The sequence below is a fragment of the Schistocerca nitens genome, chromosome 3, assembly GCF_023898315.1.
Source record: "Schistocerca nitens isolate TAMUIC-IGC-003100 chromosome 3, iqSchNite1.1, whole genome shotgun sequence".
Taxonomy (NCBI): domain Eukaryota; kingdom Metazoa; phylum Arthropoda; class Insecta; order Orthoptera; family Acrididae; genus Schistocerca; species Schistocerca nitens.
The window spans coordinates 514,015,451-514,034,350 of record NC_064616.1 but is presented as its reverse complement, the minus strand read 5'-3'; the positions used below and the strand labels follow the sequence as shown (position 1 = coordinate 514,034,350).

The following is an 18,900-nucleotide window of genomic DNA, read 5'->3' as shown; positions in this document are numbered from 1 at the left end:
ATTCTTAGTGGTGCTGCACTCGGGCAATCTTTCCACCTCTGACTGTGGGTGTACATCAAACCTGGCCAAGATTTGCGCTCCACGATAGCAGCCGAGTGTGCTCAGCACTCCGACTTCCCCATCACCGCGCCATTCAGAGTAGATGGCTGAATGAGACGGTTACGTGCCGTAGGCTACACTCGCGCGAAACGTAGGTACATATTAAGTGATCGTAAATCCAGCATAAAAATATGGAGTGAGGAATAGCGGCCGGCCGAACTGTTGTAGAAATATATACCATCACCTGTTATTTTTGAAAACTTTATCTACGGTACTAGTTCTAGTGCCCCAGTAGCGTCTTCTTCAGGTTACTATATGGTTACATAAAATACTTAAAACATAAATGTGGAAAATAAGTTCAATAATATAATAAAATTGTTACATCGAATAGATACAAGTAAATAATTAGCGTACATAAGATCTATAAAATCAACTAGGAAACACAATGGTGTCATAGTAATGGGAAGTAGAAAACCTACATATTCTACGTACAAGATGTGAAACACATTTAGTAAAATGTCAAAAATAAGAAATATCGTAAAGAAGGTGTAATAGGGACGGGATAAAAAGATGTGGTTATAGTGTGTGAAAAATATATACAAAGTACTAGTATTGAATGATAATAATTAACCGCAATATAGAACAGTTCAAGGTAGGATTGTGTATAATATGAGTGCAGCGTCAAAATGAATAATTTCTTACGCTGAAAAGAAAATAGGAAAAATCATGTAAAAAAATATGACAAGCCATGTCGTGAAAACCATATACTGTAAGTTGGTACACATACAAAGTAGGGTGAAAACATGTAAACATGCTATCGGTAAGAAAGGTATGGAGTACTTTTCAAGATATACACTGATCAGCCAGAACATAGTGGGACGATGAGGTCTGTCGCCACGTTCAATCAAATCCAGATGTGTTTGATCGGGTTCACATCTGGCGAGTTGCGAGGCCAGCAAATCAATTAGAACTCGCCACTGTGCCGGCCGCGGTGGTCTCGCGGTTCTAGGCGCTCAGTCCGGAACCGCGCGACTGCTACGGTCGCAGGCTCGAATCCTGCCTCGGGCATGGATGTGTGTGATGTCCTTGGGTTAGTTAGGTTTAAGTAGTTCTAAGATCTAGGGGACTGATGACCTCAGAAGTTAAGTCCCATGGTGCTCAGAGACATTTGAACCATTTGAACTCGCCACTGTGCTCACTGAACAACTCCGTTACACTCCTGGCCTTGTGACATGGCGCATTATCTTGCTGAAAAACGCCACTGCCGTCGGGAAACATGATCGTCTTGAAGCGGTGTACGTAGCCTGCAACCAGTGTACGATACACCTTGGCCGTCATGATGCCTTGCACGAGCTCAACTGGACCCGTGGTTGCCCGCGTGAACAATCCCAGTGAAGCAGCACCAGCTTGGCTCTGTCCTGCTGCACAGCTGTCAAGGAGCTGTTCTCCTGGAAGACGAATGATTCGCGTCTTCCCATCGGCATGAAGAAGAAGGTATAGGGACTCATAAGACAATGCAACGCTCTGATACTGTGCCAAAGTCCAGTGCCTAGGTCACCTGCCCATTTCAGTCGTAGTTGTCGATGTCTTTGTTAACACTGGCACATGCATGGCTCGTCGGCTGTGGGGGCTGATCGTTAGGAGTGTTCAGTGCACTGTGTGTTCAGACACAATTGTACTCTGCTCAGGATTGAAGTCTGATTTCAATTCCGGCACAGTTCGCCACCTGCCCTGTTTTACCAGTCTGCCCCGTCTACGGCGTCTGACAACTGTAACGAAGGGCGGCCACCCAACTCCATGACGTCTGGACGTTGTTTCACCTCGGTTTCGCCACGTGTTGAAGACACCCATCACAGCACTCCTCGAACACCCGACAAAACGTGCAGTTTTCGAAACTCTAGTGCCGAGCTCTGGGCCATTACAATCAGATATATTGCGCGCCTTCCCCATTCTCTACACGGACATCACTCTCACTGATACTACATGCGCCTTGTGTGTGTCTTACAAGTAGTTATTCCTCGCCTTGACGGGTTCATATCGATAGCAGGTCGATGGTCATAATGTTCTGGCTGATCAGAGTACGCATGCATGTTCCACGTCTCTTCCTAAACCACTAGACAGATTTCAACCAAACTTTGTACACATATCACTTACGGCCTGGAAAGAACCGCTACGGGGTAAGTACCACCTATCTACCAATGCGGGATGAAAAAGCAGTGTAGCCCACGACGCGCGAATACCCATATTTTATTCATCCAGTACTTGAGAATAAGAGCACTTAGTGACTTGCAACAAACTTTACACATAATTTCCAGCCATTACGAATCTTTCTCGCTAACATCTCCCACAAAATAGCACTCCGTCTTCAGGCCACAAGTGGCCCATCGAGACCATCCGACCGCCGTGTCATCCTCATTGAGGATGCGGGTAGGAGGGGCATGTGATTAGCACACCGCTCTCCCGGTCGTTATGATGGCTTTCTTTGACCGGAGCCGCTACTATTCGGTCGAGTAGCTCCTCAATTGGCATCAAGAGGCTGAATGCAGCCCGAAAAATGGCAACAGCGCATGGCGGCTAGATGGTCACCCATCCAAGTGCCGGCCACGCCCGACAGTGCTTAACTTCGGTGATCTCACGGGAACCGGTGTATCCACTGCGGTAAGGCCGTTGCCTCTCCCACAAAATGATGAAACGAAAAAAGTTTATCAGTTACCTATTCGCTGTTCGTGAAGTAAAACCACCGCATGAGGCATGAAGTTTTGATTTATTACTTCTTTACTATTACATGTATTGGTACCAGGTTTTGGAGAGAGTATTCACATACAGCACTAAATGTACAAATAAAATCATACAACATGACCACACATAGTTCAGAAGATATGACGTTGTAAACACTGAGCTGCGTGAAAATGAAACTGCAGGGCGAATTTCGCTAGAGATACAGGTGAAATATGTGTACAAACATGTGTGAAACATGTTAAATGTATGTGAAATAGGTTTGATATCTGCGTACGCCATAAATGCCACGGTTTATAAACTTATCCTAAACCTCTGGAACTGTTTCAACCACATTGTTACGATCTGGAAAGAAATACGTTGAGGGTAAAAACCAGCAACCTCCTATTGGATTGGGAGTTATAACGTGGAGAAAGATGGGTGGAGGAGGAGATTGACAGGCAGTAGAGGGAAAGAGGAGATGGACACACATAGGGGGGAGGAGGAGATGAGCAGAGAGAGGGGTAGGGGGAAATGGACAGAGAGAGGGGAAAGGAGGAGATGGAGAGAGAAAGGGAAGACGAGGAGGTGGACAAGGACTGGAGAAAGAAATGGGCACGAACTGAGAGGAGGAAGAGATAGGCAGAAGAGGAAGAGGAGGGAGGAGGAGATGGACAGAGAAAGGAAATAGTTGTAGATGGACAGAGAGAGAGAGAGAGAGAGAGAGAGTGAGTGAGTGAGTGAGTGAGAGAGAGAGAGAGAGAGAGAGAGGGGAGGCAGGAGGAGGGGACTAGTGTTTCAACGTCCCGTCGACAACGAGGTCATTAGTGACGGAGCACAAGCTCGGATTAGGGAAGGATGGAGAAGGAAATCGGCCCTGCCTTTCAAAGGAACCATCCCGGCATTTTCCTGAAGTGATTTAGGGAAATCACGGAAAACCTAAATCGGGATGGTCGGACGTGTTTTTGAACCGTCGTCCTCACGAATGCGAGTCCAGCGTGCTAACCACAAAGCCACCTCGCTCGGTTAGAGAAGCAGCATGAGATGAATAGCGAGAGGGGGGAGCAGATGGACAGGGATAGAGGGGACGATGAGATGGGCAGAGATAGGGGAGGAAGAGATGGACAGATATAGGGCGAGAAGCAGATGGACAAAGAAACGGTGGAGGATCAGATGGACAGATAGAGCGGTAGGAGGAGATGGACAGAGAGAGAAAGAAAGACGCAGGAGGAGATAAGCAGAGAGTGCAGAGTGGAGGAGGTGGACCGAGAGAGGGCGTGAAGGAGTTGGACAGAGTATTAGCATAACTGGATCATCATCACTTGGCTTCACAAAGTTCACAAAATTGTCAAACCACTTTATAAAAACAAGTATCCGAATCCTGCTATTAGGGTGTGAAGCTGAATTTATCCTAAAATGAGATACTGTGCCTAATACCCGATACTGTCATAAAACTCGTAATTCAACACTTTTAAAATCAGGGATTCTCGACCGTATCCAGCTTCGTAATGGTCTTATTATCACTTACCATCCCTCAGGCGCTGCGACATCTACCGATATTTCCCAATACCGCTGAGCACTTTGTTGGACAGAATCTACTTGTGTCACATTAACGAACTCTGCCATAAAAGGCATCTTTCCTCTATATTCAAACTCATTTGCAGTAATGACAGTAGCTTCTGGGCAAATTAAAAGGAATGTCTGATCAGAACATATATTGTCATCTGGTAAATGGAAATGGCGAATCGTATCGTTGCCGGGAGGCCCCATCCGGGGACGTTCGGCCACCAAGTGCAAGTTTTATTTCAGTTGACGCCACATTGGGAGACTTGCGGGCCGGTGATGAGGATGAAATGATGATAAGGACAACACAACACCTAGTCTCCGAGCGGAGAAAATCTCCAACCTGGCCGGGAATCGGACCAGGGTCCGCTTGCATGGTAGGCGAGCACGTTACCACCCAGCTAAGCAGTCGGACTGTTATCTGGTGTCCGTAGCTTCATAACCACAGACCACCGAAATGACAGAGTTCTATTTTCCATGAAAATTAGGGGGCAAAGAAACATAATTTCCGTTGGAAAACCAGATTCTACGCTTGTCCTGTAAATTGGAAGGTAGTGCAGTTTCGTACCTATGTATCTCATTTGGATCATTTTACATGTCCAAGCAGATTTTAAAAAATATTATCGGACAGAATTTGAACTTCTTATTCATACTCATTACGTTGAGTAGTTGAACTTATTTTTCTCAGTATTTTCGTAATTTCACTTCTAGATCAAACTTCATGGGCTCAGCGTCAACATTTATTCTCTCTTACTCTGTTTCATCTTAAAGTTGTTTTTTTCTACTGCATCTTCTTTCCTGATCAACCTGCTACTTCTGTGAAAAGTATTATGCATAAAATTTGGACTGACTATGTTTGAAATTCAGACGATACTGAACTTTAGTGTTCCCAAATAAAATGGCAAAGATATTTCTCTTGAGCTTGGTGCTTACATTTGAGTGCGCAATTTGAAGAAAAGTATATAATTCCCAATTTCATTTGTGGCAAAGAATTGAATACTTATTCAATCAGTTGCACTCTGATACATTTTAAATACGAGCTTCGTAAAAGATACAATTTTCCAATATATTTGAGTGATCTAAAATCACTAACTCCTCAAATAACAACATTATCTCACTGTTTTAAAACGAACGCCCTTAATGAACTTTTATCAATTTTGTTTAAATTTGTATGAGTTTTGTTAGCTCGTACTACAATACTTCTCTTGCAGACAAAAAATAATATGCACCAATGTCGTACTCATCGTGACAAGAGTAGCTAAAATAGAAAGTCAGTGGGCACCTACCACGACCTGAACTTAAAATGGATTGGCCCTTAGGCGGAATCCAACATCGAGTCAACTATAGACAACCAGACAGTCTGACCGTGAGTTACTTGCACAGACGTGTTGGTCCACCTCTCGTCCTTATAAAGCAGTTACTCGGCTTAGCAACGATTGACTGACTTGTTGGATGCCCTCCTGAGGAATATCGTGCCAAATTCTGTCCAACTGACGCGTTAGATTGTCAAACTAGCGAGCAGGTTGTAGGGCCCTGCCCATAATGCTCCAAATGTTCTCAATTGCGGAGAGATCCGGCGATCTTGTTGGCCAATGCAGGGTTCAGCAAGCATGAAGAAAAGCAGTAGACACTTTCACCGTGTGTGGATGGGGATTATTTTACTGAAATGTAAGCCCAGGATAGCTTGCCATGAAGGGCAACAAAACGGGGCGTAGAATATCGTCGACGTACCGTTGTGCAGCAAGGATACCGCGGGTGACAACCAAAGGGGGTCTGCTATGAAATAAAAAAGGCACCCCCCAGATCATCACTCCAGGTTGTCGGCCCGTATGGCGAGCGATAGTCAGGTTGGCATCCCACCGCGGCCCGGGGCGTCTCCAGACACGTCTTCGGTCTGGAAACACACTGACTGGAGTAGACCTGCCTTCAGTGATGTTTTCCGCTTCGAAATGAGCCCCGATGACCAACGAACACGAGTCTCGAGAGGCCTGGGACAGGGGTGGGATACCTGTCTCACACGAATACATAACGGACGAAGCAAGGAAGCTATAAAAAGCAGACGAAGAAGGGATTCCTGGACAAGAGAAGCCTAATGATACCAAACATCCGCTTTAATCTGAGGACGAAATTTCTGAGGATGTACGTTTGGAGCAGAGTAGTGCAATGAAGTGAATTGTGGACTGTGAGAAAACCGGAGAGGAACAGACTCGAAGTGGCTGAGATATGGTGCTATAAAAAGATGCCGAAAAAAAGGTAGACTGATAAGAAAAGAGAAGGTTCTCAACAGAATCGCAGAGGAAAGAAACGCGTGGAAAACATCGAAAAGGATAATAGGACATGTGATAAGACATGGTACTAGAGGAAGCTGTAGGGGGTAAAAACTGCAGGGGAAGACAGAGACTGGAATATATCCAACGAATAATTGAAGATATTAGGTGCAAGTGTTACACTGTGACGAAGAGACGGGTACGGGAGAGGAATTCGTAGGAGGCCGCATCAAACGAGCCAGAAAACTGATTACGTCCAAAATATGTATTCTGAAAGTGGCTGGCCTGTTGATTATCTCGTCTGATAACAGTAGAATATTACATGACCACATCTACAAAATTGCTATCGTATCAGTAACTCATTTTCGAAACGGAAACTGAAAGGAACAGCGCCGGTAACTCGTGTTGCTGCCTCATCGTTAGCCCCACCTGTCAAATATAATGTGTGTCTTTATAGACAACGAAAGAGTATCAGCTGCCAAAGACATGCACTATGCGATCAAAAGTATCCGGATACCCTCAAAAACATACGTTTTTCATATTAGCTGCATTGTGCTGCCACCTACTGCCAGGTACTACATATCAGCGACCTCAGTAGCCATTAGACATCGTGAGAGAGCAGAATGGGGCACTCGGCAGAACTCACGGACTTCGAACGCGGTAAGGTGATTGGGTGTCACTTATGTCACACGTCTGTACGTGAGATTTCCACACTCCTAAACAGCCCTAGGTCGACTGTTTCCAATGTGGTAGTGAAGTGGGAACGTGACGGGACACGTACAGCACAAAAGCGCACAGGCCGACCTCGTCTGCTCACTGACAGAGACCGCCGACTGTTGAAGGGAGTCGTAACGTGTAATAGGTAGATATCTATCCAGACAGCTATTCCAAACTGCATCAGGACCCACTGCACGTACTATGACGGTTAGGCGGGAGGTGAGAAAATTTAGATTTCATGGTTGAGCGGCTGCTCGTAAGCCACACATCACGCCGGTAAATGCCAAACGACGCCTCGCTTGGTGTAAGGTGCGTAAACATTGGACGATTGAACTGTGGAGAAACGTTGTGTGGAGTGACGAATCACGGTACACAATGTGGCGATCCCATGACAGGGTGTGGATATGGCGAATACCCTGTGAACGTCCTCTGCCAGTGTGTGCAGTGCCAACAGTAAAATTCTGAGGCGGTGGTTTTATGGTATGGTCGTGTTTAAAGTCACATACAGGGTATTTCAGAGTATTTGCGAGAAACGTACTGTTAGTGACAAAATATTCGCTGACACTTCCCGGAAACACTAGGCGTTGGTTGTATAAAACGGATTATGACCCGTCTGTAAGCAATATGTGTTACCTGTCATCCAATCATGTCCTCTGCGTGAAAGGCGGTAAGCAAAAAAAACTAGACTTCCCGATTCACTTCTAAAATAAAATTTCTCCGCTGAAGGACACTCATGCTTGCTGATTTCTTGTTAAAAATCGCTTCATCAAATTACGCAGGTAGGTAGAATGCTGCACACTTGGTTAGCGGATCATGCCAGTTCGGTGAAATTTTGTCGTCGTCGTAGAGCTGCCGAATATTAGAGGACGCCTAACGTTACGGGGATTATATAAAATGGGATGGCGATATGCACCTATACAAATGTCGGTAGTAGTAGTATCGCATACAGAAGGTATGAAAGGGCATTGGGTAGTGCATTGGCGGAGCTGTAGTGCGTACTCAGAGTACTCTGAATGCGGGATGGTAGTGGAGCTAGACGCACTGGACATTCCATTTCGGAAATCGTTAGGGAATTCAATATTCCGCAATCCACAGTGTCAAGAGAGTGCCCAGAATACTAATTTTAAGCATCACCTCTCACCACGGACAATGCAGTGGCAGATGGCCTCCACTTAACGACCAAGATCAGCGGCGTTTGCGTTCAGTTGTCAGTACGTACAGACAGGCAACATTGCGTGAAATAACTGCAGAAATCAACGTGAGACGTACGACGTACGTATCCGTTAGAACAGTGCAGCAAAGTTTGGTGTTAATGGCCTTTGGCAGAAGACGACCGACGCGAGTGCCTTTGCTAACTGTTCGACATCGCCTGCAGCGCCTTTCCTGGGCTCGTGACCATATTGGTTGGACCCTAGGCGACTGAAAAACTGTGACCTAACCAAATGGGCCCCGATTTCAGTTGGTAAGGGCTGATGGTAAGGTTCGAGTATGTCGCAGACCCGACGAAGACATGGACCCAAGTTGTCAACAAGACATTGTGCAAGCTGTGGTGGTTCCCTAATGGTATGGACTGCATTTACATGGAATGCATCCTCTGGTCCAAATGAACCAATCATTAACTGGAAATGGTTATATTCGGCTACTTGGAGACCATTTGCAGACATTCATGGACTTCATGTTATCAAATTACGGCGGAATTTTTATGGATGACTGTGCACTATGTCACCTGGCCATAACTATTCGCGATTAGTTTGAAGAACATTATGGACAATTAAAGTGAACGATTTGACCATCCAGATCGCCCCTACATTGGGAATAATCGAGAAGTTAGTTCGTGCACGAAACCCTGCACTGGCAACACTTTCACAATTATAGACGGCTATAGAGGCAGCATGGCTCAATATTTCTGCAGCGTACTTCCAACGACTTGTGGAGTCCATGCCACGTAGAGTTGCTGCACTACGCCGGGAAAAGGAGGTCCGACACGGTATTAGGCGGTAACCCATCACTTTTGTCACCTCAGGGAATAGCGTACTACACATTTATATTCTGGAATTACTCATTACCAAGTAGAAAAGTTAGCATTTCTCAAAATATATATGGTGAGTATAACATGGTGTGTTGAAGTATGATTGTCTTGTAGACAACTGTGTAAAGAGTTAGGCATTTAACCCAAAAATACACTGATTCTCTCACAAAATCTGTGAGTAATATATATAAAGGGATAATGAAATGGGAACGAGACATGACAGATGGGGAAAAAGTAAGTAAACTGTTTACTATGATATAGGAAAAACAAATCCTAACGTTCGAATACAGCATTAGTAGTGTCCTGCCTGACAAAGTCACGTCGTTTAAATATCTGGGCAATACGTTGCAAAGCTACATGAGATGGAACGAGCATGTGAGAATTGTGGTAGGGAAGCCGAATGGTCGACTTTGGTTTATCGGGAGAAGTTTAGGAAAGTGTGGTCCATCCGTAAGGAAGACCACATATAGCACTCTATTGAGACCTATTCTTGAGTACTCCTCGAGTGTTTTGGATCCGCATCAGGTCGGATTATAGGAAGACATCGAAACAATAGAGAGGCCGGTAGCTAGATTTGTTACCGGTGGTTTCGAACAACACAGAAGTGTTAACGGAGTTTCTTGGGGAACTCAAATGGGAATCTCTGGAGGGAACGCGACGTTCTTTTCGAGGAACGCTACTGAGAAAATTCAGAGAACCGCCATTTGAAGCTGATGCAGAATGATCCTACTGCCGCCAATATACATTTCCCCGTAATGGCCACGAAGGTAAGATACGATGAATTACGGCTCATACGGAGGCATATAAACAGTCATTTTTCCCTCGCTCTGTCCGCGAGTGGAGCAGGAAAGGAAACGACTAGTAGTGATACAGGGCATCCTCCGCCACGCACTGTACGGTGGCTTGCGGAGTATGTGTGTATATGTAAATGTACAACTGATAATACGTTTATCCCACTTTGAGACAAAACGGCAAATGCCTTCCTTCGTCCGAAATAAATTGACGGCCACGAATATCTGGGCTCCAAAAGTACGTAAGTACGTAAATCGCATGGGGAGGGATCGCAACGGTATGGAGGGTGTGTTAGGATTCCCCAGTGAAACTTCTGCAACGTAATCGAAAAAACCTTGGGAACATATCCTCCATACAACCCCGATCTCTCGCCATACGAGATGATGGTTCTTCGTAATACGAAACTGATGTCGTGAGGAAACACTCCTCTTTATCCGTAACTGCAACTATACGTTTAAAGGACTGCTGCTCCTGAAAAAAGGGGTAGGTAAAGCTTGTGCGACGCCGGCCACCAGCGTTCCGCTGGAGGCAGGCTGCCACATAATGAGGAAGTCCGGCTGACTGCGAGGTCACGCGACGAGAGCCTCCTTTCGCTCCAGCTGTGTTGCTGCTTCTTCCGACAGCTCACGCTGCCTACCGCACCGGGAACACTATCAAACGGTTTCAAAGTCCGTCAGTGGGCGTCCATGCCAGCATGATAACCTTTAGAGACAAGGCGTTAGCTTCTCATCAAGGCTACAGACCCATGGGACCTTTAATGTCGTGGCTTTCTTGCAACTTGAGGGAAATCTGGGAATACGGCAGACGCAGACAGACACACACACACACACACACACACACACACACACACACACACACACACACACACAGAGAGAGAGAGAGAGAGAGAGAGAGAGAGAGAGAGAGAGAGAGTGAGAGAGGGGGGGGCGGGGGCGGGGACGGGGGGTGGGAAGAGAATGTATAATTAGTTACACATTCCACGAGCCACCTGCAGGATATATAAGTTATTAACTTATTTTATATCGAAATACGTCTGCATGCTGGCCATTTACCGGTGAGTAGTAGTATTTTTGCACAAAGTAATCTGCAACTTTCTTTAACAAAAATTCTTTTGTGGTTTAGGACTCGTTCAGGGATAAATCTGAGGAATGAGTTTTTCCATGAAATGTTCGCTATTTGAAAATAAAATATTTTCTAGGTATTTGGAATCTCCCCTTTAAAATAATGTTCAAAAAAGTGAGATAACGTGCACAGATGTATTTTAAATCGTTTATATAGACAGCTCATGAGTGGTGTTCCCCCACAGTCTTCACGAGTCTGGAAAGAGACCTCAAGTCCTGCCTTACCAGAGATAATACAGACCAAAAGAGTGTTACATTTTCTGTTGGTTACACTGTAAGACACGTTCGCTATTGATTTTACGCTTATTGTATTGTTTTCTTCACGAGTAAACGCATGTGTGCGTTGTTAAAATTATATACTGCCAAGTCCTTCGGAAGGTGTTCTCCAAAACGAACATTCTTAGTATACTTTCAAGTTCAGCTATGCTTTAACATCTACATCTATGGTGTGCAAACTAGTGTGAAGTGCTCGGCAGAAGATACGTCCCACTGTAGCAATTAGTGATTCTTCCAGTTTGATTCTCGTGCGGAACGCAGGACGAATGACTGCATAAAAGGCCTCTGTGCGAGCTGCAACTGGTCTAATTTTATCTTCGGGATCCCTACGGGAGCAACGCGTTAGGGTTGCAGTATATTAAGAATGTTTCACAGTAAGTAGGCTTAGAGGGATTGTTTATGGCAGTCTTCAAGAGCGTACCAGTTCAGTTTCTTCGCCATGTTTGACACTCTCCCACGAGTTAAACAAACCTCTAACTATTCGTGCAACCCTTCTTTCTGTACGTTCAATATTCCCTGTCGGTCCTACCTGGTACGGGTACCATATACTTGAGCAATATTCGAGGATGGGTCGCACGAGTGTTTTTTAAGCAATCTCCTTTGTAGATAGATTGCATTTTCCTACTACCCTAGGAATGAACCGAAATCTGACACCCGCATTACCTACGACTGAGCTTTTGTGGTCATTCCATTTCATACCCCTACAAACTGTCCGGGCGCTGATAACCTCGCTGTTGTGCGCCCTAAAACACTAATAATCATCATCATCATACAAACTGTTACACCCAACTATTTGTATGAGTTGATCGAGTTCAGTTGTGACTCACTGATATACAATAGCCGTACGACACTATATTTTTTCGTTTTGTGAAGTGCACAATTTTGCATTTCTAAACATTTTAAGCAAGTTTCCTATCTTCTGCACAACTTTTTAAATCATGTATGGATCTAACTGAATATTTGCGCAGCTTTTGTCAGAGAGTATTCCATTACAGATAACTGCATCATCTGCGAAAAGTTTGAGGTACTATTATTGTCTGCAAGGTCATTAATATACAACAAGAACAGCAAGGGTGCCAACACACATCTTTGGCGCACACCTGAAGGTACTTCTAAATCTGCCAAGATAACATTCTTCATCTGCATTTCTCAATCCTGTCACAAATTTTGCTTGATACCCATACAATCGTACTTTCGATTATATGCGTTAGTGTGGTGCTAAGTCAAATACATAATTAGGTAAACCACTAAATATTTTCGTAGCAGCATTAGTTAACACTTTAAGTAAATTTTTTCCTTCTAGTATTGCAAATCGGCCATGCCACAGTGGTAACACAGTTTCCCGTCAGATCACCGAAGTTAAGCGCTGTCGGCCTGGCTAACACTTGGATGGACGACCATCTGGTCTGCCGAGTGCTGTTGGCAAGTGGGGTGCACTCAGCCCTTGTCCGCAGCTCGTGGTCGTGCGGTAGCGTTCTCGCTTCCCACGCCCGGGTTCCCGGGTTCGATTCCCGGCGGGGTCAGGGATTTTCTCTGCCTCGTGATGACTGGGTGTTGTGTGATGTCCTTAGGTTAGTTAGGTTTAAGTAGTTCTAAGTTCTAGGGGACTGATGACCATAGATGTTAAGTCCCATAGTGCTCAGAGCCATTTGAACCACTCAGCCCTTGTTAGGTAAACTGAGGAGCTACTTGACTGAGAAGTTGCGGCTCCGATCTCGTAAACTGACATACGGCCGGGAGAGCGGATTGCTGACTACGTGCCCTCCATATCTGAATCCAGTGGCTCCTGTGAGTGAGGACGACACGGCGGCCGGTCGGTAGCGTTGGATCTTCATGGCCGGTTCGGGCGGAGTTTAGTTTTACAACTGCAATTACGTAATTGCATGGCACGCTTTTGTGCAATAACAATTTCCTTTCATGAAAGATGAAATACCCAAGAAAATATTCCCATGTGATGTTATTGAATGAAAACATACAAAATATATTGTCCTACTGATTTATTTCACCCCAAGACATACAATAACGTGAAGTATAAACAGAAGTGATTGTGATGAACTGTTGATTTTTTAGTACAAATTTCAGCATCTACAGCAAAAACGTTTGAAAGTTCTGCCTTAATTACTAACTCTTGCCTGTTTTTTAAGTTTATCACTTGCGTAGTGCAGGTAAGCTTCTGGGCCACTGAGTGAAAGAGTGTTACTCTGAAAGAACAATCAATCATATCCGATAAATGCAAGACTCTTTTTGTCAAATATATCAGCGTGTAAATGAAATATTAAATCAAAGCACTACGTTGCTTGTGACAGAAACTGAGGTAAAGTTATGGGAGAAAACTTATCACAAACGTTCTCACGCCATTCTCTGCTCAGTCACTGAACGATAACGTCGAGGCTGTAGAAGGCAACTTGTGTACCTTATAGAAATTAAGCGAACATGGATAATTTATGAGCAGTTTTTACACTAGTTCGAGGAAAATGTTCGAAAACGTATGGTAAAATTTATTAAAACGACAGAAGAATTATATCAGCACGATCGGAACTAGAGGGAAAGCCACGTGCTGTGAAAAAATATATCACCAATTCCAAAGTGTTCTGTACATGATATCGAAATTGCTCCCTCTCATGCACATCCCAGCACAATGGCATGGACGGATTACTGTGTTACGTAGTACAATGTAAATCCCTCATAACAACTGTTCAAAAATAAAATCCTATTTTAAAGGGCTTCCCACAAAAAATTGGGGGGGGGGGGGGGGCTAGATACTGTACATACAGCATATACATTGTATAGTTTTCTACAGGTACATCCTATAGCGAAATACGTCATCCGTCGTTTTTAACCCCTTGACCTACAACCACGTGTAAGAATCGTGGTCCGGTATCTGGGCGAAATGTAAGTATCACGAGCCTGGCCCGTGGTACGTCGGTCGGGCGAAATGTAAACTTCACGGGTCAGGGCCGTGGTACATCGGTGGGGTAAAGTTTGTACGAAAAACAAAAAAAAGGTAGAGAAACAATGTGGGACTGCAAGAGATGCAAAGTTCCATTATCTGTACCCATATGTTTCGAACAATATAACATCCTTGAAGATTATGGATTGGTGTCGTTGCTTTTTGTAAGAGTGCTAATTATGTGAAGGATGACTGTTTTCAGGAAATGGAAGGTTGGTTGGTTGGTTGGTTCGGGGGAGCGAACGAAACAGCGAGGTCCTCAGTCCCACTGCATTAGAGAAGGATGGGGAAGGTTTCGGCCGTGCCTTTTCAAAGTAACCATCCCGGCATTTCCCTGAATCGATTTTAGGGAAATTATCAGGAACTGGAGATATGCGGTATTGATTTATATTACATTGTATTAATTGACAATAAATCTTTTGTGGTATTTCTAACACAATTATTACATGAGCTAGTAATTACTTATAAAATATTTAACAAAATTGAACCAGCTGGATTTTTCACAAGTACGTGCATTCCGTAAGTCGTGCGCGACTGGCACAACGTCGGATCGATTTGCCGAACCGTGGAATGGCTCGACGGCTGTGCGATCGTGTTTACATTTTGGGCCCGGACCGTTGGAACTTAAATTGGAAGTTAAGGGGATCATCGCTACATCTATATTCTCCAAAGCACTGAGAAGTACATAACAGAGGGTACTTCCTATTGCACCACGTATTAGAGCTTCATACCGTTCCACTCGCGTATGGAGAACGTGAAGAAAAAGTGTTGAAAAGCCTCTGAACGCGCTGTAATTAGTCTAATACACACATCAAAAAAAGTTTTGCATCACCTCGGTTCCCAGAACTCCGGAAGATAGACGTTGTGTACACTACTGGCCATTAAAATTGCTACACCACGAAGATGTGCTACAAATGCGAAATTTAACCGACAGGAAGAAGATGCTGTGAAATGCAAATGATTAGCTTTCCAGAGCATTCACACAAGGTTGGCGCCGGTGGCGACACCTGCAACGTGCTGACATGAGGAAAGTTTCCAACCGAGTTCTCATACACAAACAGCAGTTGACCGGCGTTGCCTGGTGAAACGTTGTTGTGATGCCTCGTTTCCGACTTTCATAAAGGTCGGATTGTAGTCTATCGCGATTGCGGTTTATAGTATGGCGACATTGCTGCTCGCGTTGGTCGAGATCCAATGCCTGTTAGCAGAATGTGGAATCGGTGGGTACAGGAGGGTAATACGGAACGCCGTGCTGGATCCCAACGGCCTCGTATCACTAGCTGTCGAAATGACAGGCATCTTATCCGCATGGCTGTAACGGATCGTGCAGCCACGTCTCGATCCCTGAGTCAACAGAAGAGGACGTTTGCAAGACGACAACCATCTGCACGAACAGTTCGACGACGTTTGGAGCAGCATGGACTGTCAGGACTTGACGCTGCATCACAGACAGGAGCGCCTGCGATGGTGTACTCAACGACGAACCTGGGTGCACGAATGGCAAAACGTCATTTTTTCGGATGAATCCAGGTTCTGTTTACAGCATCATGATGGTCACACCTGTGTTTGGCGACATCGCGGTGAACGCACACTGGAAGCGTGTATTCGTCATCGCCATACTGGCGTATCACCCGGCGTGATGGTATGGGGTGCTATTGGTTACACGTCTCGGTCACCTCTTGTTCGCATTGACGGCACTTTGAACAGTGGACGTTACATTTCAGATGTGTTACGACCCGTGGCTCTACACTTCATTCGATCCCTGCGAAACCCTACATTTCAGCAGGATAATGCACGACCGCATGTTGCAGGTCCTGTACGGGCCTTTCTGGATACAGAAAATGTTCGACTGCTGCCCTGGCCAGCACATTCTCCAGTTCTCTCACCAACTGGAAACGTCTGGTCAATGGTGGCCGAGCAACTGGCTCGTCACAATACGCCAGTCACTACTCTTGATGAACTGTGGTATCGTGTTGAAGCTGCATGGGCAGCTGTACCTGTACACGCTATCCAAGCTCTGTTTAACTCAATGCCCAGGCGCATGAAGGCCGTTATTACGGCCAGAAGTGGTTATTCTGGGTACTGATTTCTCAGGATCTATGCACCCAAATTGCGTGAAAATGTAATCACGTGTCAGTTCTAGTATAGTATATTATATTTGTGCAATGAATACCCGTTTACCATCTGCATTTCTTCTTGGTGTAGCAATTTTAATGGCCAGTAGTGTAAATTGTATCACAGACACAGTCTCTTTGACTGTTCAGAGATGTCACTAAACCCGACAAAAGATGTAAACAACCATGCATGAGCAGCGGAGGGGGGTCCGACAGCCGATCAGTTCCAGTCATTCCACCAGGAAGGAGGTACACGGCTCGTGTCGTCTGTAGTTCAACCATGCCTAGATGGTCAATACAGCGGTTCGATCGCGTCCGCATTGTTACTTTGTGCCAGGAAGGGCACTCAACAAGGGAAGTGTCCAGGCGTCTCGGAGTGAACCAAAGCGATATTGTTCGGACATGGAGGAGATACAAAGAGGCAGGAACTGTCGATGACACTCCTCGCTCAGGCCGCCCAAGGCTCTGAGCACTATGGGACTTAACATCTACGGTCATCAGTCCCCTAGAACTTAGAACTACTTAAACCTAACTAACCTAAGGACATCACACAACACCCGCCGCCCAAGGGTAGTACTGCAGTGGATGACCGCTACGTACGGACTATCGCTCGAGGAACCCTGACAGCAACGCTTCCATGTTGAATAATGCTTTTCGTGCAGCCACAGGGCGTAGTGTTACGACTATAACTGTGCGCAATAGGCTTTATGATGCATAACTTCACTCCTGACGTCCATGGCGAGGTCCATCTTTGCAACCATGACACTATGCAGCGCGGTACAGATGGCCCCAACAACATGTCGAATGGATCGGCCAGGATGGGCATCACGTTATCTTCACCGACGAGTGTCGCATATGCCTTCAACTAGACAATCGTCGGAGACGTGTTTAGAGGCAACCCGGTCAGGCTGAACGCCTTAGACACACTGTCCAGCGTGTGTAGCAAGGTGGAGGTTCCTTGCTGTGGCATTATGTTGGGCCGACGTACGCGACTGGTCGTCATGGAAGGCGACGTAACGGCTGTACGATACGCGAATGCTATCCTCCGACCAACAGTGCAACCATATCGGCAACATACTGGCGAGGCATTCGTCTTCATGGACGACAATTCGCGCCCCCATGGTGCACATCTTGTGAATGCCTTCCTTCAGGATAACGACATCGGTCGACTCAAAAAAATGGTTCAAATGGCTCTAGGCACTATGGGACTTAACATCTGAGGTCATCAGTCCCCTACATAAACCAAACTAACCTAAGGACATCACACACATCCATGCCCGAGGCAGGATTCGAACCTGCGACCGTAGCAGCCACGTGGTTCCAGACTGAAGCGCCTAGAACCGCTCGGCCACCGAGGCCGGCCATCGGTCGACTAGAGTGGCCAGCATGTTCTCCAGACATGAACCCCAACGAACATGCCTGGGATAGATAGGAAAGGGCTGTTTATGGACGACGTCACCCACCAACCACTCTGAGGGATCTACGCCGAATCACCGTTGAGGAGTGGCACAATCTGTACCAACAGTGTCTTGATGAACTTTTGGATAGTATGCCACGACGAATACAGGCATGCATCAATGCAAGAGGACGTGCTACTCGGTATCAGAGTTACCAGTGTGTACAGCAATCTCGACCACCACCTCTGAAGGTCTCGCTGTATGGTGGTACAACATGCAATGTGTGGTTTTCATGAGCAATAAAAAGGGCGGAAATTATGTTTTATGTTGATCTCTATTCCAATTTCCTGTAGAGGTTGCAGAACCTGTCGGAACCGAGGTGATACAAAACTTTTTTTGATGTGTTTAGTATCTTGGTAGTCCCTACGGTAACGATACGTAGGCGGGTTGTAATACGTACATTCCTAGGTTCTTCATTTAATACTACTTCTTGATAAGCAAATTTTAGCAGGATAGTGAGTGTCTATCTTCAAGCGTCTCTCAGTATAGATTTTCCAGGCTCTCCTTTAGAGTCTGATGACCTCAGACGTTAAGTCTCATAGTGCTCAGAGCCATTTGCTACTTGCACATTCCGACATAATAACATGGACTGAATAGTGTGTTTTAGGTGATATAATTAAAGCGGATTTGAGACAATAATTTATCAGACGCAAAATATTGTTTAAGATGGATTCCGACAGATATTGGGAAACTCGTTTAGGTGTTCTCCCACAGAGACTCCGTTTGTAACACAACTTGCTCTACACTTAAACTACGAGAGAGAAACAGAGAGAGAGAGAGAGAGAGACAGAGAGAGAGAGAGAGAGAGAGAAGGAGCGGGGGAGGGAAGGAAGGGAGAATTCTGTGGGCAGTTTTCCTCT

At 45.4% G+C, this 18,900-nt stretch overlaps 1 protein-coding gene and 1 pseudogene across 1 annotated transcript in view; both read right to left on the bottom strand.

Moving 5' to 3' along the window:
• Positions 1-18,900, bottom strand: part of LOC126248434 (carbohydrate sulfotransferase 5-like) — a 335,138-nt gene that overhangs the window by 181,968 nt on the left and 134,270 nt on the right. The gene's annotated exons all lie outside the window — the stretch shown is intronic.
• LOC126250073 (5S ribosomal RNA) lies at positions 2,595-2,711 on the bottom strand (annotated as a pseudogene).